Source organism: Heterodontus francisci, chromosome 30 (assembly GCF_036365525.1).
Source record: "Heterodontus francisci isolate sHetFra1 chromosome 30, sHetFra1.hap1, whole genome shotgun sequence".
Classification (NCBI taxonomy): domain Eukaryota; kingdom Metazoa; phylum Chordata; class Chondrichthyes; order Heterodontiformes; family Heterodontidae; genus Heterodontus; species Heterodontus francisci.
In genome coordinates this window covers 32,958,159-32,977,597 of record NC_090400.1, presented here as the reverse complement: position 1 = coordinate 32,977,597, position 19,439 = coordinate 32,958,159, and the positions used below count along the sequence as shown (strand labels likewise).

Genomic DNA, 19,439 nt, shown 5'->3' with positions numbered 1-19,439 from the left:
CGGAAAAAAAGGGATTTTTGGTTTACAGCTGTTTCATAGGAATAAAAGGAATAAAAAAATCTTAGACTGTTGTGATCTGGAAGGAAGAAGTTCTTCAATTTGGCGAGGTGTTCCAAAGTCGAATAGTTGGATGCCACTCAAAGTCTTTCCAGGCAAAGTTGATGAACAGTCTGTGATGGGTGGGTGTTCAAAGAAATTCAACTATAGAAGGCTTCACATAGGTCTTCCATCAGGGTGTAGCAACAGGTGCCAGTTCTCACATTCAATGCAAAAGTCCTTTTTTTTTAAAGATTCAAGATTTCTGCAAACTCAGGGTTTCTTCAAAAATGCAGGAGGCAACACCACTTCATACAAGCTTTTGCTTTTCAAGAGCAAGGATACTTTACAGAGAGGTAATACTTTTCTGGTTCTTCTTCTCATCTCCAGGCAGGTCAAAATCAAATTCCAATTGCCTGCTTTAGCCTAAACACACTGGTTTTAAACCCTTAAAAAATGAAACAAAAACCTTCCAGAAACAAGTCACATGTCAAGTGATAAATTCTCTCTTGTCACAACAGAAGGTGGCTCTTAGGTCAAACCCCCTGCTGGTTTCCTTGCAATTACCTGATTTCCAGTCCTTGTTTACCAGTTCAACTTTTGTTGAACTTCCTTTCAAAACATCCATAAAGTTCAGCTATCTCCAGATATCTGAATGTCCACTGAAATCCTTTTCAGTTTTTAAAAATAAAGAATCTCAAGTTTTAACATAAAAAAAAGGAAATCCTCCTAACAAGTGTCCCAGTGCAAGACTCACTGCAAGGCTTTTGGAACTTCCCTACATCTGAACAGCCCTTAGGTAAGTGCAGAGGAGAACCAATGATTCCTAGGCTCAGCAAGGAGGAAAATTGCAATCAACGACTGGACACGCGAGAAGCATGAAGAAACGATACACTTGAAGAATTGAAAGTAACAAGATTTTCCTTATCTGATTGAAGGGCGTAAAGGAGATCAAGATCATGCTATTAATTTAAATGTTTTAATGACTGCAGTACAAAAATATCAACATTTCCAGTGGAGCAGGCAAAAACCAATTAAATGGGGACAAAAATGCCAGCATTTTAGAAATACATACTCCAGAGGTTTAAGTTACAGCTAATGTTTGTCAGTCACGAAGATCAAACAAAGGTCAATGCTCCAATTAACTGTTTTCTCAGATGTGGCTTGTTGATACAGAAAATAGGTACATGACCTTTCATAGATATTGCCTTTAACAGATTCAGGATGTTACTACAATGAAGAAATTTACACAGACTTCCTTTTTAGAGACTTGAGGCTCAGAGAAGGATGAAGTTAGAAAGTTAGCTTTTTATGTTTCACAAGGGTCACATAATAAGCAATATCTTAGACAATTAAGTCTTCACTGATGTTTCAAACAGAAAAAGCACAAGCCGCAGAATCTCTCTATAAATGTGCATTGATATTGCAAACCAATCTGATTCCATGGCAGGGACTTTATCCAGGTGGTGGGGATCTTGACCACAGGCAAAAGTGCTGGCGAGAGCCCCACGTCACCTTCTGTGGAGAAGGCCTGCCAGATCAAGTACCAGTTTGGCACTAAGTGGACAGCAGTGGGCCTTCCCCGAGTTCAAAGACCCTGGCAGCGGAAATTCCGCCTGCTAAGAGCTACTGGCCAACCAGAGTCTGGCAGCTCTTTCACTGAGCAGCGCCACCGTGAAGGCAGTAGCTGCTGCCGGTGGCACATTCACCCGAGGCCCTGGACCCAGGCCACAGGTAAGTCTCAGTGGGAGGGGTTTTGTGGGGTGGGGGTTGCAGGGGAGGAGGGTGTAGCGGGGTTGGCGGCAAGGATGGAGGGGTGGCTCTCAGTGGGCTCCCCCCCTCCCATTGCTGGGTCCCTCGTTCAGGCACTAAGTGCCTTTTAACAAGGGACCCCCGTGCCCTACCCCCCCCCCCCACTCCACCACCCTCGGAATGGGCAAACAACCCGCATGGGCTAGTTCAAGTGGCGCGGTATGAGGCCCTTAATAGGGCATTAATTGCCCACTTAAGGGCCTCAATTGGCAGTGGGACGGGAAGGCTGTTCACAGGCCTTCCTGCCCCGGACTTAATTTGGGCAGAGGCGGGAATGTGGCTGTGTCTCCACCCACCCACCACCATCCCGCCCGTTTATATGCTCCCCCTGCCTCCAAACCTAGGGTGGAGAGCGTAAAATTCCCTCCCCCCAGGATATGGTTTGAGTTTGGAATGCCATGGGCGAATTGGGGAAACATTGTATTTTTCCTATTTGCTAGTTGCATATAAATTGGACACTAATCACAGCACTGCTCCTGTCCCACACAAAAATAAGTGCTGAGAGTTTCTGCTAGTTTGCATTGATTTATCAGTGAAATTTGGCTAAAATTGGACAAACCAACAGAAAGGATCACAGAATTTTAAATGCAAGTCATGTCAAGCATAAATTGAGTTTCTGTGATCTTTAAAGCTGGTTTAAAAAACATTGAACTGGAAGCTAGCTCCATGTAAAAAACTCTCCACGATCAAAATAATGAGCATGGCACATTTTGGCCAATTGTGACCCGTTTGCGGCCGTTCGAGAAATCTCTTCAAATTGAGCTAAGTTTTAGGGCACACAGGCACTAGTAGGCACCGTTAGTCACAAGCAGTGTACTAGATGCACTTATTAAATCCATTTTTAACTGCATTAATAAAACTGCACCAGGTTACCACTCTGAAATATATCAATGAGCATATTTTAATGTAAAGAGAAATAACCGAGAAATTTTTTTTTAAAATTCGTTTCATGGGATGTGGGCATCACTGGCAATGCCAGCATTTGTTGCCCATCCCTAATTGCTCTTGATAAGGTGGTGATGAGCAGTATTCTTGAACCGCTGCAGTCCATTTGGTGCAGGTACACCCATTGGTAGGGAGGGAGTCCCAGGATTTTGATCCAGCGACAGTGAAGGAATGATGATATATTTCCAAGTCAGGATGGTGTGTGGCTTGGAGGGGAACTTGCAGGTGGTGGTGATCCAATGTGTCTGCTGCCCTTGTTTTTCTAGGTGGAAGAGGCAGTGGGTTTGGAAGGTGCTGTCAAGGAGGTGTGGTGAGTTGCTGCAGTGCAACTTGTATAAGGTACACACTGCTGTCATTGTGCATCAGTGGTGGAGGGATCTTTAAGGTGATGGATCAAGCAGGCTGTTTTGTTCTGGATGGTGTCGAGCTTCTTGACTGTTGGAGCTGCACCTTTCCAGACAACTGGCAATATTCCATCACACTCCTGACTTGAGCCTTGCAGATGGTGGACAGCACTGGGGAGTCAGGAGGTGAGTTACTCGCCACTGGATTCCCAGTCTCTGACCTGCTCTTGTAGCCACAGTATTTATATGGCTACTCCAGTTCAGTTTCTGGTCAATGGTAACCCCTAGTGGGGGATTCAGTGATGGTAATGCCATTTAATGTCAAGGGGAACTGGTTAGATTCACTTTTGTTGGAGATCATCATTGCCTGGCACTTGTGTGGCATGAATGTTACTTGCCCCTTGTCAGCCCAAGCATGGATGTTGTCCAGATCTTGCTGCATGCAGGCATGGACTGCTTCAGTATCTGAGGAGTTGCGAATGATATTGAACATAATCTAATCATCAGTGGACATTCCCACTTCTGATGTTATGATTGAAGGAAGGTCATTGATGAAGCAGTTGATGATGGTTGGGCCTCGGACATTACCCTGAGGAACTCCTGCAGTGATATCCTGGAGCTCAGATGATTGACCTCCAACAACCACAACCATTTTTCTTTGTGCTAGGTCTGACTGCAACCAGTGGAATGTTTTTCCCCTGATTCCCATTGACTTCAATTTGACTAGGGCTCCTTGATGGGTTTTTGTGACAATCGATGGTGGTTTCATGGTATCCATTGTTGAGACTAACTTTCAATTCCAGATTTTAAAAAAAATTAATTAATTGAATTTAAATTCCACCAGCTGCCATGGTGAGATTTGAACCCATGTCCCTCGGGCATTGGTCTGGGCCTCTGGATTACTAGTTCAGTGACATTACCACTACACCACTGTCTATTACATCATTTGATTGTGCTGGTTCATGAAGATTTTTGTTTGTGATTATGTAAATGAGCTTGGATGGAAACTTGAACCATAACTTCACTTCAGAAAAATGGTGCAATTTTAATTGCAATTTACACCCAGTTTTGTAATTGCATCTGAAGCGGAAACTCGGCCTTTGAGCTTCAAGTTTTTCCTTTAGTGAACTCTGCAGCTGATCAACACTCACTTTAAAGGCTCGTACAATTGGAGAATGGCAAAATACTGCAGATCCTGCAAATTTAAAAAAAACAGTAAAAAGTTCAAGTACTCAGCAAGTCAGGCAGCATCTGTGGAGAAATAGTTGCCATTTCAGGTCTTAAGAAAAATGTCAAAAGGTTTTAAGGCTATGACTGCCTATAGTGCAATATCCTGTATAAGTCAGAAGAGGAAAGGAGAATATTGGAGATGTGGGGTGGGGGGGGAGGGGGGGGGAGGGGGGGGGTGGGGGGAGGGGGGACGTTTCCTTAATGAGTAACGAAAGTAAACAATGTATCAATGCATTTAACATCCAAAGTAGCTTCAATCCCATTAATGCTTTGGATTTGGATTCAGACCATCCAGATTTCAGCTGTAGAATTCAAGTCAATTAACCTTTGTCTGGAGGTTTTTCATTAACCCTTTCAATACTGCATTTTCCTAGGCGATCACAATGGCAGTACAGCTTCTATTCTCGGCATTATGATTGTACATTATTGCACAGAAGAATATAAAATCATACAAATACATATATAAGAGAAAATATTCCTTTCAGTTGGGCAAGTGTTCATTCCTCATTCATTGCAGACGTTCATAGCTTCAGTCACTTTTTATTTCTTTCAGTTATTTCCCCTATTTTCACCATCTTTCAGGTTCCCATGTAACATTTCTCAATTAAGAAGACAAGTAATTGATCTTTGAATGAAATTGATTATTTGTGCCATGTTGGTGATTACAGGCTAGATATTTTACGAATAGCAGAATCTTTGATGTGGTCGGGCTTACTCACTATAAAGGTATACCCTCGTCCCTGATATCAGAAATTAGCCTCATGTTCATGCCACAAAACAAGATGGTCAGTGGCCTCTGAGCTTACAGTTGAAGGTTAAGAAAAAGACTCAAAATTGCTAAAAATTGAGCAGAAGCTCAGGCTTTGTGAAGTTTACATTTTAAATCTGTGACCCTGGCTTGACATCAGGGACGAATAGGCAGCCCTAGTGTCTGGGGATGCTATGTTGCAAAAGATGGGAAAAAGGTCATTAATTGAATATCATTACAATACACCAAGTCATATATTGTGCACCATCCATCAGTCCTCTGACCTATTTGCCACACTGTCCTTCCTAGTTCCACTGAAGAAGGTGGAAAATCTGAGCCAGTTTTTTACTGTGAACTTCTGTCCTCCAGGCATTGGATTTTTGGACTGCCTGGACCTATTTGGAATGGGCTCTTATCAAATCAGTCTGCCTGGATTGGAATGCAAGTGCAAATGTACCATTTAATCTCCTGGAGGAGGTCAGCTTTATTATCAAACTGGTGATTGAAATAATCTAAAACTAACCATGATTTCCTCCAGGCAACTCAGGAATGTTCACAGCCCTTGTTCCTTGGGCCCTCTGATGGCCAATTTGATGAGATTGGGAGAGACGTTATACATTGTAGTAGGTGTGCCAACACTCAGTTGCTGCAAAAGGTCCTTTGAATAATTCCTCTACACAAGGTTATGCAACAGGTATGACTGAGAGTTTTTCAATAATGACAATCAAGAATAATCTACTCATTTTTACAATGCAAGTATTTTGACGTCGTTTTGCTTTGATTCTGTAAACCTTTTACATCAAATGTTTCCATTGTTTTTTCTTCAGTGCTGAAACACTGGCTTGCATTTCAAACTAAATGCTAAAAGGTTACCGAGGAGCTCGTGTAGCTCCTCATTACTTATCATATCTGCCAGAAACATCCGAAAGCACCTCACAGTAAAGTGCAGTCACTGTTATGGAGATACATTCAGAAATCATTTTGCACACAGCGGGCCTCACAAACACCAATGAGATGAATGACCATTTTGAGGAAGAAATGTTAGCCAGGACACCTGAAGAACTTCTTGCTCTTTTTTTCAGGTTAACGCCATGGGGATTTAATACCCACCTGAGCTACTGAAGTAGGGTTATGTATTAATGCCTCATCTGTCCTTTACCACCTCCGACAATACAGTACTTCCTCAGCTAGGGCACAGAATGAACTCTGGCTGGGGGACTTCAATGTCCATCACCAAAATTGGCTCAGTAGTACCACTACTGACCAAACTGGCCGAGTCCTGAAGGACAAATCAGGCAGACTGGGCCTACAGCAGTAGGTGAGGGAACGAATGAGCGGGTAAAACCTACTTGACCTCGCCCTCACTAATCTACCTGGTGCAGATGCATCTGTTCTGATAGTATTGATAGGAATGACCAGTTCATAGTCCTTGTGGAGATAAAGTCCCGACGTGACACGAGGATATCCTCCATTGTGTTGTGTGGCAATAACACCATGCTAAATGAGATAGATTAACAGATCTAGCAGCCCAAAACTGGGCATCCATGAAGCACTGTGGGCCATCAGCAGCAGCAGAATTGTATTCAACCACAATCTGTAACCTCATGGTCTGACATATCCCTCACTTTTCCATTAGCATCAAGCCGGGGGACCAACCCTGGTTCAATGGGGACTGCAGGAGATCATGTCAGGACCAGCAACAGGCATACCTAAAGATGAGATGGCGACCTGGTGAAGCTACAACCCCGGACTACTATGCTAAACAGCAGAAGCCGCATGCAATAGACAGAGCTAAGGCATCCCACAACCAATGGAACAGATCAAAGCTCTACAGTCCTGCCACATCCAGTCATAAATGGTGGTTGTCAATCAAGCAACTAACCGAGGAGGAGGCTCCATAAATATCCCCATCCTCAATGATGGGAAAGCCCAGCATGTCAGTGCAATAGACATGGCTGAAGCATTTGCAACCATCTTCAGCCAGAAGTGCCAAGTGCAAGATCCATCTTGGCCTCCTCCTGAGGTTCCCAGCATCACAGATGCCAGTCTTCAGCCAATTTGATTCACTCCACGGGATACAGCAAAGGCTCTGGGCTTGGGCAACATCTCCGTTGTGTTACTGAAGTTTCTGCTCCAGAACTAGCTGTGCTCCTAGCCAAGCTGTTCCTGTCCAACTACAACATGGGCAGTAACCTGACAGTGTGGAAAATTGCCAAGGAATGTCCTGCCCACAAAAAGCAGGACAAATCCATTCCAGTCAATTATCCCTCCATCAGTCTACTCTCAATCATCAGAAAAGTGATGGAAGGTGTCGTCAACTGTGCTATCAAGTGGCACTTACTCAGTCACAACCTTTCACTGATACTCAATTTGGCTTCCGCCAGGGCCACTCAGCTGAGACTTCATTGGTCCAAACATGGACAAAAGAGCTGAATTCCAGAGGTCAGGTGGAAGTGACAGCCCTTGGCATCAAAGCATTTGATTGAGTGTGGCATCAAGGAGCAAAATTGAAGTCAATGGGAAAACTGTCCACTGATTGGAGTCATACCTAGCACAAAGGAAGATGTTGTGGTTGTTGGAAGCCAATCATCTGAGCCCCAGGACATCACTGCAGGAGTTCCTCAGGGTAGTGTCCTAGGCCCAACCATCTTCAGCTGCTTCATCAATGACCTTCCCTCCATTATAAGTTCATCCCACACCATTAGCATCCTTGGGGTTACCATTGACCAGAAACTGAACTGGACCAGCCACTTAAATACCATGAATACAAGAGCAGGTCAGATGCTGAGAATTCTGAGGTAAGTAACTCACCTCCTGACTCCCCAGTGCCTGTTCACCACCTACAAGGCACAAGTAAGGAGTGTGATGGAATACTCTCCACTTACCTGGATGAGTGCAGCTCCAACAACACTCAAGAAATGCGACACCAATGCAGGAGAAAGCAGCCCTCTTGATCGGCACCCCATTTGCCACCTTAAACATTCACTCCCTCCACCACCAATGCACAGTGGCAGCAGTGTGTACCATCTGCAGGATGCCCCATAGCAATTTGCCCAGGCTCCTTTGACAGCACCTTCTAAATTTGTGACCTCTACCATCTAGAAGGACAAGGGCAGCAGATGCGTGGGAACACCACCATTTGCAAGTTCTCCTTCAAGCCACACACCAACCCTGACTTGGAACTATATCGCTGTTCCCTCATTGTCGCTGGGTCAAAAACCTGGAACTCCCTCCCTAACAGGACTGTGGGTGTACTTACAACACATGGACTGCAGCGGTTCAAGAAGGCAGCTCATCATCACCTTCTTCAGGGCAATTAGGGTTGGGCAATAAATGCTGGGGCCTTGCCAGTGACGTTCACATCCCATAAAAGATTTTTTAAAAACCTTGGTTATATTCTTAAATGTTGGGGTGGGTACAATGTTCACAACCTTCTGATTCAGCCCCAAGAATGCTAGCAATTGAACCAAGCTGCTTATTAAAAGGACCAGAAGGGGTCTGAGCTGATACGTCATCCAAACAGCTGGATAGAATGTATTTTCTATTGCCATTGCATTTGTCATAGCCTGTAAATTAACTGTGATATAATACCACTGCTGGTAGCCTGAAAACTATGCATTGCTTTCGGAACAAAAAAATCCTGTTTACTAGGTAGCCAGTTGAAGAATTTCCATAATTGTTCAAATCATATAATTTGCCTATTAAAATTGTTTGCATGGGCATTTTAATTATTGCGTATTAATCTATTGCTTGTTGTTTAATTCAGTTCAAAACACTCAAATTTTTGGTAATTTAACTAAATATAGAATTATCACCAAAATATCCATCCTACTAAAGAGGAGCCAAACAGTAACAGTCACACACAGGCTGATTCCGGCCTGCAGTTCTATTCCTGTATCCTTTTTCGTAAGCAAATCTTAAGTATCAATGAGTCAAAGTTTGTTGCTACTATTATTGCTAAGCCAAGTAATCTTTGGTGCACGGAAATAAACCTTAGTTCTTCCATACATGTATCCTATGCAACATTCTTCCTATTTTACATTCAATGCGTAACTTCAAATATGAATGGAACTACAGATCCAAACCACAAATTACACATATTTGAATACTGTCTGGAACTTGAAGTGCTGACTTGAATTTAGTCATGTAGACATTCTGATACCAATCTACATTTACAAATATAAGGTAATAGGGTGAACTTTGTGCTTACTGGAGTGAGGCATATGCATACTAGGATGAAATGCTTTCATGTCTTGCATACAGTGTCAGCATCAATTACTGTGAGATCTGGTACCGCAAAGGTTAAAAATTTTCTTTACGTTGAGACACAATTAGTGCTCTTATCATCAAGTTGTTCTTTGGCTTCACATTAACTCGGAACTAGTTTGATGCGGCCCAAAATCATATCAGTTAGATTCTTTGCAGACATGCAGAAACTTTGGCCTAGAAATTATAGTGGTAGTTGGATCTGTGCCTCATTATAATCAAGCTGGTCATCTGCAGACACCTAATATTGTCACCTGGCAGTTTACCGACGAGCAGGACTCAAAAATCGGGCCGCTGTGACATCAGGAATAGCCTTCAGGCAAGTCCTTAAAAAGGACTGGGTAGAGGGGCGATTGGGAAGAGTGGGTAATGGTTGGGATTGGGGAGGGTACAGGCCAGTTTGGGGAGGTTGGCAACAGCAGCACTCAAGGTTAGGGTGGAGTGGTGGTCATGGTCACAATCAGGGGGTGGTTGAAGTCGCCATTGAGGGACTTGCGATGGGATTTAGGAGGGGAAGTAATGTCTAAAAACAAGTGTGAGCAGCTCATCTTGAGACCATCCAATCAGCTGCCTCTGCTGCTTCCCTCCAATCGTAGCCAGAGAATCACCTGCAATGGCTTCTCTTCTTGCTTGCACATGTTGCCTCTGGTCTCCCCCAAGAAACAATCCTTGGTCCCCTCCTGTTTCTCTCTACATGCTGCCCCTTGGTGACATCATCCGAAAACACAGAGTCAGTTTCCATATGTACACTGACACCATCCAGCTTTACCTCACCACCATCTCTCCTGACCCCTCCATCCAGCACTGGATGAGCAGAAATTTTCTTCAACTAAATATTGGGAAATTGGAAGCCATTGTCTTTGGTCCCTGCCATAAACTCTGTTCCCTAGCTGCTGACTCCATCCTTCTCCCTAGGAACTGTCTGAGACTGAACCAGACTGTTAGCAACCTTGGTGTCATATTTGATTCTAATTACATATCCATGCCATCACTAAGACTGCCTATTTCCACCTCTGACTCCACCCTGCCTCAGCTCAGCTGCTGCTGAAGGCCTCAGCAATGCATTTGTTACCTCTAGACTTGACTATTCCAATGCGTTCCTGGCTGGCCTCCCAGGCTTTACCCTCTGTAAACTTGAGGTCATCCAAAACTCTGCTGCCCATGTCCTAACTTTCATCAAGTCCCTCTCACCCATCATCCCTGTGTTTGCTGACCTACATTGGCTCCCAGTTAATTCTCATTTTTTTTCAAATCCCGCCATGGCCTGGCCCCTCCCTATCTCTGTAATCTTCTCCAAGACAATGGGCAGCAGACGTATGGGAACAGCACCATCTGCAAGTTCCCCTCCAAGCCACACACCACCCTGACATGGAAGTATATCGCCCTTCCTTCACTGCTGCTTGGTGAAAAACCTGGAACTCCCATCCTAACAGCACTGTGGCTGTACCTAAACATGAACTGCAGTGGTTCAAGAAAGCGGCTCAGCACCACCTTCTCGAGGGCATTTAGGGATGGGCAAGAAATGCTGGCCTTGCCAGCAACGCCCACATCCCATGAACAAATAAAAAAACTACGTTCTTCCAATTCTGGCCTCTTGAGCATCCTTGATTTTGATCGTTCCATTATTGGCAGCTGTAACTTCAAGGCACTAAGATCTGGAATTCCCTCCTTAAACCTCTCCACTTCTCTACCTTTCTCTACTCCCTTAAAATGCTCTTTAAAACCTAACTCTTTGTCATCTGCCTTAACATCTCCTTGTGTAGCTCAGTATCAAATTTTGTTTTATAACTCTGCTGTGAAATGCCTTGAGACATTTTACTACATTTAAGGTGATATGGAAATGCAAGTTGTTGTTGTTGGTGCAAGGCGAGGTACATAGCAGAAGCCAACTCCTGTGTTCACTTCAGAGTCACCTTGACACATTGCAAGCCATAAATACATCATGTGATCTGACAGCCTGTACGAGTTCTGAATGTGAATGTCTATTCTTGTGGAAAATTAAAATGCAACCACAATATTAGCAAGTTGAATATCAGTGGCTAAGGCTCTTTTTGGCAATCCTATTCATAACGTGCTGATCCTGCATACAAATACAATATAATTCATGAATATCTGCTCAGTGTGGCCAATGACATTGAAATATTATAATATTTATTGAATTGTGTAGGACCACTCCAGTTCTGCTTTCTCAATTGGAGGGAAGGTGAATATTTTTGTGAGGGGGTGAGTGTACGTGAGGTGAAGGAGAAAAGTGTTCGTGAGAGAGGGAAGGGAAGAGGGGTGAGAGTGGCTGTGAGGAGGGGAGGGGGAGAGTGGCTGTGACGGCTAGAAGGGGAGGGGAGAGAGGGAGAGGGGGAGTGGAGAGTGTCTTTGAGGGAGCAAAGGGTAGTAGGGCAAAGTGCCTGTGAAAGTTAGGGAGAGGGGGAGAGTATGAGGGGAGAGGGGGAGAGTGGGAGGAAGGAGAGTGTCTGTAAGGGAAAGGGGGGCAGAGGGGGAGAATGAGAGAGAATCTGTAAGACAGAGAGGGGGAGGGGAGAGAGGCAGAGGAGAAAGTGTTGGGGGAGGGGATATTGTGTTTGTGAGGGGAAGAATGTCTGTGAGGCAGAGAGAGGGAGAGAGGAGTGTGTGAGGGAGAGAAAGAAGAGCAGGAAGAGTGTCCTTGAGGGGGAATGTGACAGTTCAGGCACTTGTCTTGTTTGAACTCCAGGAGGAACATTTTCATGGAGCACATGAATCAGGCTGGTTAGGTTGGTCAACACCTGGTACAAGTGGATGGAAGGTGCACAGTGCACGCTACACACATTTGTGCCTTAAAATTGCCACTGGCCTCCCACAACCAGCACAGGAACCTGATTTGCTTATTTAAACAGCCTACTGCCTGCTTCAGCTGAATGAGCTGCTTGTTCATTTGCAGGCCCTGCACGGAAATTGCCTCAGGTGAGCCATGAGCATCAAAAAAGCCAAGGTGCTCCCCCTCCAACCCCACAAACTCAATTATCAATCTCTTGTTTTCAGACAAGAAACCTGCAGGCACAGTTGGAAATTGTGACCCAGTCCTGATTCCTGGCTGGATTTGATCTGAGGGGCGGGAAACAGAAGTTGGGACTGGTTCTGGATCCCGAACCCGCTCCCTGGGGGAAACAGTCACTTATGGAGATTTTCATGGAGATGGCCCCTTAATTGACATGGAGACTGGGCCAATCAGAGGGCTTCCAGCTTCATAGGAGCAGCAGGCTGCAGGAGAGGGTAAGTAACTAAGAGGCTGCTTCAACATGGAGGCGCCTTCTCACCAACCTTTTTAAAACTTTAAATAAAAAACAGATTCAGCAGCCAGGTCACCACAATGGTGGGGGGGCGGAAGGGGTGTTTGGGGGAGGGGAATCCCTCTACAGAGTGGCCTTTGGCTGCACCCACAGCTAGGCAGGTAGAGAGGGCCTCTAGGTCAGCCTTGAACTCCGGCCATCTGGCCTGCCACTGGGTGCACACCTCAAGGCAGTTAAGCTTCCCCCATTGGGTCAGGAAACTGGAGGCCAGCTTGAAAATCCCAGTTGGCGTTATGGTTAAGAAGGCTTTTAATGAGCCTAACTGTCTACCTGCCTTATGGGGTCAGGTAGCCCTGCCTGCCCTGAACCCACCTCAGAAAGAATGGCAATCGCTGGGAACAAGTTTGGGAAACTGTCACAGTGGCTAGCGCCAGTATTTTCGGGCCCCATCTGTCTTTGTTCCTGCCCTTGGTGGCACCTGAAAATTCAGCCCCCTGTGCTTACACTATTAAATTGGTTCCCTTATCTGCATCTTACAATCATAGGTGGTTCATAGATGCCAGTCTCTGGGAATCCAAACTAAACCAACAACAGTGTAAAAGCACCTACTGTACTCAGTGATTTTCACCTGTGGCAGGAAGTAAACATGAAGAACACAGGCTAATAAAAGCAACAACTCACCATGTGGGTTATCACTGGACCCAACCCTGTGCCAGACCATTCCATCACATACTGGATTTATGACCTGGCATGCTACACGCCCAGTGTTGGCAATTCTCTATTTTTGTTTGATATCTCAATACTAAACTGTAAATAGACTCATAAAGTTGCAACACTTTGAGAGCAGCAGGCATGTATAGAAATGTTTGCTGTCTTGATTGTAACACTAATCCTGGATGACCTCTTGTCATGCACTCTCTTCAGTTCATCCATCTTCTGTGAGCTTAGCTCATCTGAAACTCTGCTACTCATAACCTATCGTGCACCAAGTCCCATTCACCTATCACCCCATTCCATTGCTGTCCTCTGTTAGCTCCCAATCCACCAGCAGATCATTTGTAAAACTCTCGGGGCAGACTTTCTGCGTAGGTTCTCTCGATCATTTGCGTTAATTTCAGTTGAAGACTAACAGAAGCACCAGAGAAACCGAGTTTATGTTTTTTTGCCCTCCCACGTTTCCACGGATCTTCCATTTACCCAATGTCCAGCTGAGCTGTGCAGGGAAGGAAGTACTCATAGTTCAATCCTGGCTTAATACTGTTAGCTATCCTCAGTGGTAAGTGGTTGGGCTTCAGTGTCCCAATGTCAGGATGGGGAAAACTAGCCTGGATTCCTCATCCTGATTGTTATTCAGCGACCTTGCTGGAATTGTGTGGATATGGATGTCAGGTTCTATAGTATGGACTGGGGTGAACTGGTAGCTATTTGTTAGAGCTTTGACCCCCTTATCCAGAGAGGCATTGAATTCCTCCTTTTGACTGCAAGGTACCTTTCTTCTTCATCAACAGAAGCAGTTAGTAATAAAATCCTGTCAGATATTCAGTGAACCTAGCATTGAGTAGATGTAAATTAAAATGATAGTTCCCTTGATGATTCAGCCAGTTTATGCAGTGAGTAGGTCAGTTGTACAGGACAGGAAAGACACATATTTGATCCCCAACCTGCACTGAATTAGCTAATCTGAATGGAGCTGTTATTAAGGGGCATTACACTTGGCTCTATGCCAATTGGTTAGAGAAGGGAAAAGCACTCCTGATTGCTATTCGATAGCCTTTGCTGGAATTGTGCATGTGTGGACATTGGAGGCTGGCAGAATTGGGCTTTGCTGTAAGTCACCCAATGTCACTCACCATCCAGTCAGTAACTTCCTTATTTCTCACCAAACTTGTCTCTTCGGTATCCTGACTCAAGTAGCCATTATTCATGTGAGTCTTGACAGTCAATATTTCAAAGAATTAAAAAAAATTCTGCATCAATTTTGACTACCAGTATAATATATATAGCAGGAATTCAATGTCACTCTGAATATAGGGGGTCAAAGCTCTAACAAGTTCACCCAAGCCCATACTATAGAACCTGACATCCATATCGCACAAGTTGCTTGAGATCTTTCAATTCTTTGGAAAAAAATGTTCTATACTGATGGGATTAAATACGACCTGTGTTTGCACATTTTGTGGATTTAAAACATTGTTTACACCAAACTGGTGTATTGCTCTAATCTGAAGGTAATATAAACTAACATGATCATGACAGAAGAAGTATGAATATTCTCACCAGCTAGGATATGTCATTCACTTCTCTGTGGCTGTACTGTCATTTGTAGAGAAAACAGATGCACACAGATGCTTACAAACTGCAGCTCTGTGTAATTATTACGTGTTAAATTTGTCAATATTTCATAGAACTAATCTTTTGATTTGATCTGAAATAATGTTGCAAATAATGGGCTGAATTTAATGTGGCCATTGATGGTTGGTATGGTGGCGTGGGGGGATGAAGAATTGCATTGCAACTGTCCGCCTGGAAATCTGGCATCATGACGTCGGATCCGGATTTTGTCAGTGGCGGGAAAGCACAATGGCAGCATTGCCGCCTCAATGTGACGGGAACCTATTTTAAATTGCTGATATACATGCATTTAAATATAGTTAATTATGACTTAATGATCGGTGCACAATTCTGTGAATGGCGGGCAGCACTCATGTACCTTTGGATTTATGATTGTTAAAATCCTGGCAGCACTGAGGTGAGAGGCCACATTGCTGCGATGGGTAGGCAGCCTTGAGCATTGCTGCATAGGGGAAGGGGTGTGGTTTCGGAGCCCATTGTGGGATTGCGTTGTTGCATGCTCTGCAAGGGGGTCTGGGGTCGTGGGGGCTCAGAAAGGGAGTCTGGGCTCTTGGGATCTCTGCAAGCGAGTTAATTTTGGGTTTTGGAGGAGGTGGGCAGTATAGGATTGCCAAACAGGGCGGCACAGTGGCGCAGTGGTTAGCACTGCAGCCTCACAGCTCCAGCGACCCGGGTTCAATTCTGGGTACTGCCTGTGTGGAGTTTGCAAGTTCTCCCTGTGTCTGCGTGGGTTTCCTCCGGGTGCTCCGGTTTCCTCCCTCAAGCCAAAAGACTTGCAGGTTGATAGGTAAATTGGCCATTATAAATTGCCTTTAGTGTAGGTAGGTGGTAGGGAAATATAGGGACAGGTGGGGATGTGGTAGGAATATGGAATTAGTGTAGGATTAGTATAAATGGGTGGTTGATGGTCGGCACAGACTCGGTGGGCCGAAGGGCCTGTTTCAGTGCTGTATCTCTAAACTAAACTAAACTAAACTTCTGTGTGATGGGTCTGGTCGCTCACACTGCTGGAACAGAGGGTGGGTCATCATCAAGGTTGAGCTCGTGAGGTCCATCAGCACCGCCGCCAAGAGAATTGTCAGATCCTCAGTTGCCAAGGCAGGAGGCCAGACGAGTTGAGCGATGCTTGAAGGAAGCAAGAGACAACCTCATAATGACTCGTTTAAAGCCACCCTGATGTCCGTTCACAGAGAGTCAAATAAAGGCTCACCTTAATGCTTGAACTATGTCACCTCCGTTCCACTTGTGGTCCCTGTCTTGCGAGCGGCTGCAATGTGCGCTAGTGATCATGGGAGACCATATGTTACCGAGGGCTCTCATCACATTGGCATTGCCCTAAGGAGGAAGGAGGAAGTTAGCAGCTCACAATTAAGGCATAATGGCACATGGCATTCAGACAATGATGGCTAATGATTTGAATGATTTAAATTTTAATTATTACAAAACATATATGCTACACCCATGAAACCCAAAGTGTTGCTATGTGCTGTTAATCCATTTGCAGGAGCTCCTATGTGGTGTGATCCCTATGACAGCAGCTGGGCTGGAGGCAGGCTGCTGATCATGCTGCCTCTTGGCCTGTGATAACTTTGGTAGGTGTCCTCTGGCTGCCTGAGGTCTGGAAGGTATGGAGCACTCACCTTGGCAGAACGCATGAGGTGGTTGACCCCCTTCCTGCACTGGACTCAGTTGCACTGGGTGACCCCAGGGCTGCTAATCTTTTCGGCAATCTTCACCCAGGCTTGCTTGGTCAGGTAGGAGGACCTCTTCTTGCCACTGTGGGGGAAGAGAACCTCCCGCCTTTCCCTTGCAGCCTGGAGAGAATCTGCAGGGAGGCGTCACTGAACTGTGGGGCCACTCTGTGTCTTGCCTCGCCCATCGTCCTCTGCCTTCCTCGTAGGAGGGGAGTGGGGGTGGCAGGTACAAGAACCAGTCAAGCAAAGGTTTAAGTTACACAAAGCTGACAATGCATCTGAGGCAGGAGTGAATGCAGGGCTGGCAGGCCTTTAAATATCGTGCCAGCACCTGCTCTGGAGTCATCTGATGTTGTCATCACCGACTCGCCTCCCACCACCGCCACGTGATTGGGGGACTCAAGTATGCAAAATGGCCGCCCGCCATGTAACGGCGGTGGGTCAGCTGCCCACGTATGGACCAGAACGGCACCCATTTCCAGGCCTGCTGGTGGGCTCATTAAATTCACCCCAATATATCTAATAATCATTTAAATGTGGCAATTAATTTATTCCACTAAAATTAAAAGGAAGTACTTTTCATTTATTGAAAGAATAATATTAAAACTGGTCAATGTCAGCAGCCCAAAACAAGCCCCTAGTGAACTGACGGCCACTTTTCCTGGCGCCCAATTCTCTTTCTAATGAAGTTCACAGAATGATAATTCAGACTTCTTTTGGAGATTTGTTTCCTAGTACCACTGTCGCTTTCACTTGGTTTGAAATTAAATATCTTGGCAATATTTTCTAAGTTAATGGAAAATAAAAACTGGGACAGTGTATAACAGGCTGCCGATTTGCTTCGAGCCTATTTTTCATTGCTGGTGTTATCAATTTCATCTTTATATTTGTGACATTACGAGTACTTTTTCATATGGGCTGATTGATATTTTAGAGATTTAACCTGCATTCTGTGGATTTGGATTAAATTTCTTCCTTTACATGGATTTGAATGCAGCTGGTATATTGCATATTGCATTGAAAATCATGTTGGGCAGTGGTGCTAAACGGGTAATATCGAATGGCTGCCTCCTATAGACAACATCTGATATTTAATTCCATTGACTGCAATGGAACTAAATCTCAGGTGCTGCATATGATGGCTGGCTGATCTGATATCACCCATATTGACTTCTATATTATATTGTACCTCTGAATTAAATCGCGCTCTTTGTATTACACAGTACCCATTATATTGTCTCCTCTAGAATATTGCAATCTTTAAGTTATACTGAACCTCATGTATTAATTGTACTCTTTTTATTATACTATATCCCCGTGTAGTTTACTTTATTAAATTGCACTTTATACTGTACCCTCTATTATATGCTATTCTTCCTTTTGCTATACCCTCTATTATATTGCCCCATCTATCTTATATAATACTCTTTGTATTATGTTGTACTCTCTGTTTTTAGACTGTGTCCTGTATTAGTTTAAGGAATCTTAGGATAGAAAGTCATCTCGAGCATTAGTGCAATATGGGTGATATCGGATCAGCCACCCATCATATGCTGCACCTGAGATTTAGTTCCATTGCCATCATTGGAATTAAATATCAGATGCTGTCCAAAGCAGGCAGCCATTCGATATTACCCTTTTTGCGCCACTGCCCAAGTTGATTTTCTACCTTTTTTTTAATGCATAATTTGGCTGACTTTAGAATTGGTTGGATAGCTTTCAAACTTTTTATTCTATGTGAAAGGTGCATAAAACAGCTCACAATGTGAGGAGAAATTATTCAAGCCAGATTTAAAACCTAGAAATGACTCTTTTCAGTATTAGTGTTAGTATTAATCTACTCGTATGGCATTCATCTGTTTGCTATTTCAGTCGAGGCATTAATCCATTTAAGAACAAAGAACAAAGAACAGTACAGCACAGGAACAGGCCATTCGGCCCTCCAAGCCTGCGCCGATCTTGATGCCTACCGGAGCCCATATCCCTCTATTCCCTTCCTATTCATGTATTTGTCAAGATGTCTCTTAAACATCGCTATCGTATCTGCTTCCACCACCTCCCCCGGCAGCAAGTTCCAGGCACTCACCACCCTCTGTGTAAAGAACTTGCCTCGCACATCCCCTCTAAACTTTGCCCCTCGCACCTTAAACCTATGTTCCCTAGTAACTGACTCTTCCACCCTGGGAAAAAGCTTCTGACTATCCACTCTGTCCTTGCCGCTCATGTAAACAAATATGTAAGTTAAAATGGTGAACTGTATTCCTGAGGCATATGCTTAATATTTATTTAATAAAAGTTTATTTCCCTTAGCCAGGCTCCAAGTTTCTAGCCTTATACTTCATCACCTAGAACCTTCCAGTAGCTTGCCTAAGCTGCTAGCTTCATATCTGAACCAAGTCAGTGAGTGGTAACAAGCTATTCAATCCAAGGGGGAGTACAGAGGTCAAAGGATATCACAGCTCAACCCTGTCTGTATCTTGGATTCAGACAAATTCTGATTATAACCTGCATTATAAGATCAGAATCTCATCCTGTCTGTTCCTTTGCCAATAGTACTAACATGATTCTAGCCATCAACCTTTATGCTATCTTATATAATATACAACAACAACAACATGCATTTATATAACACCTTTAGCATAGAAAAACATTCCAAGGAACTTCACAAGATTGTTATCCAAGAACATTTGACACTAAGTCATGTAAGGAGATATTAAGACAGGTGACCAAAAGCTTGGGCAAGGAAGTA

General features: G+C 44.3%; 1 protein-coding gene and 1 long non-coding RNA gene across 2 annotated transcripts in view; one reads left to right on the top strand and one right to left on the bottom strand.

The window, feature by feature from the left end:
- The window catches only part of LOC137346497 (uncharacterized), a 40,036-nt gene extending 23,714 nt beyond the window's left edge, over positions 1 to 16,322 (bottom strand). The window contains exon 1 of the long non-coding RNA XR_010968721.1: positions 16,207 to 16,322. This is a non-coding gene — a long non-coding RNA (uncharacterized lncRNA). The remainder of the gene's footprint in view (positions 1 to 16,206) is intronic.
- Positions 1 to 19,439, top strand: part of ca4a (carbonic anhydrase IV a) — a 157,391-nt gene that overhangs the window by 100,909 nt on the left and 37,043 nt on the right. The window lies entirely within an intron of this gene.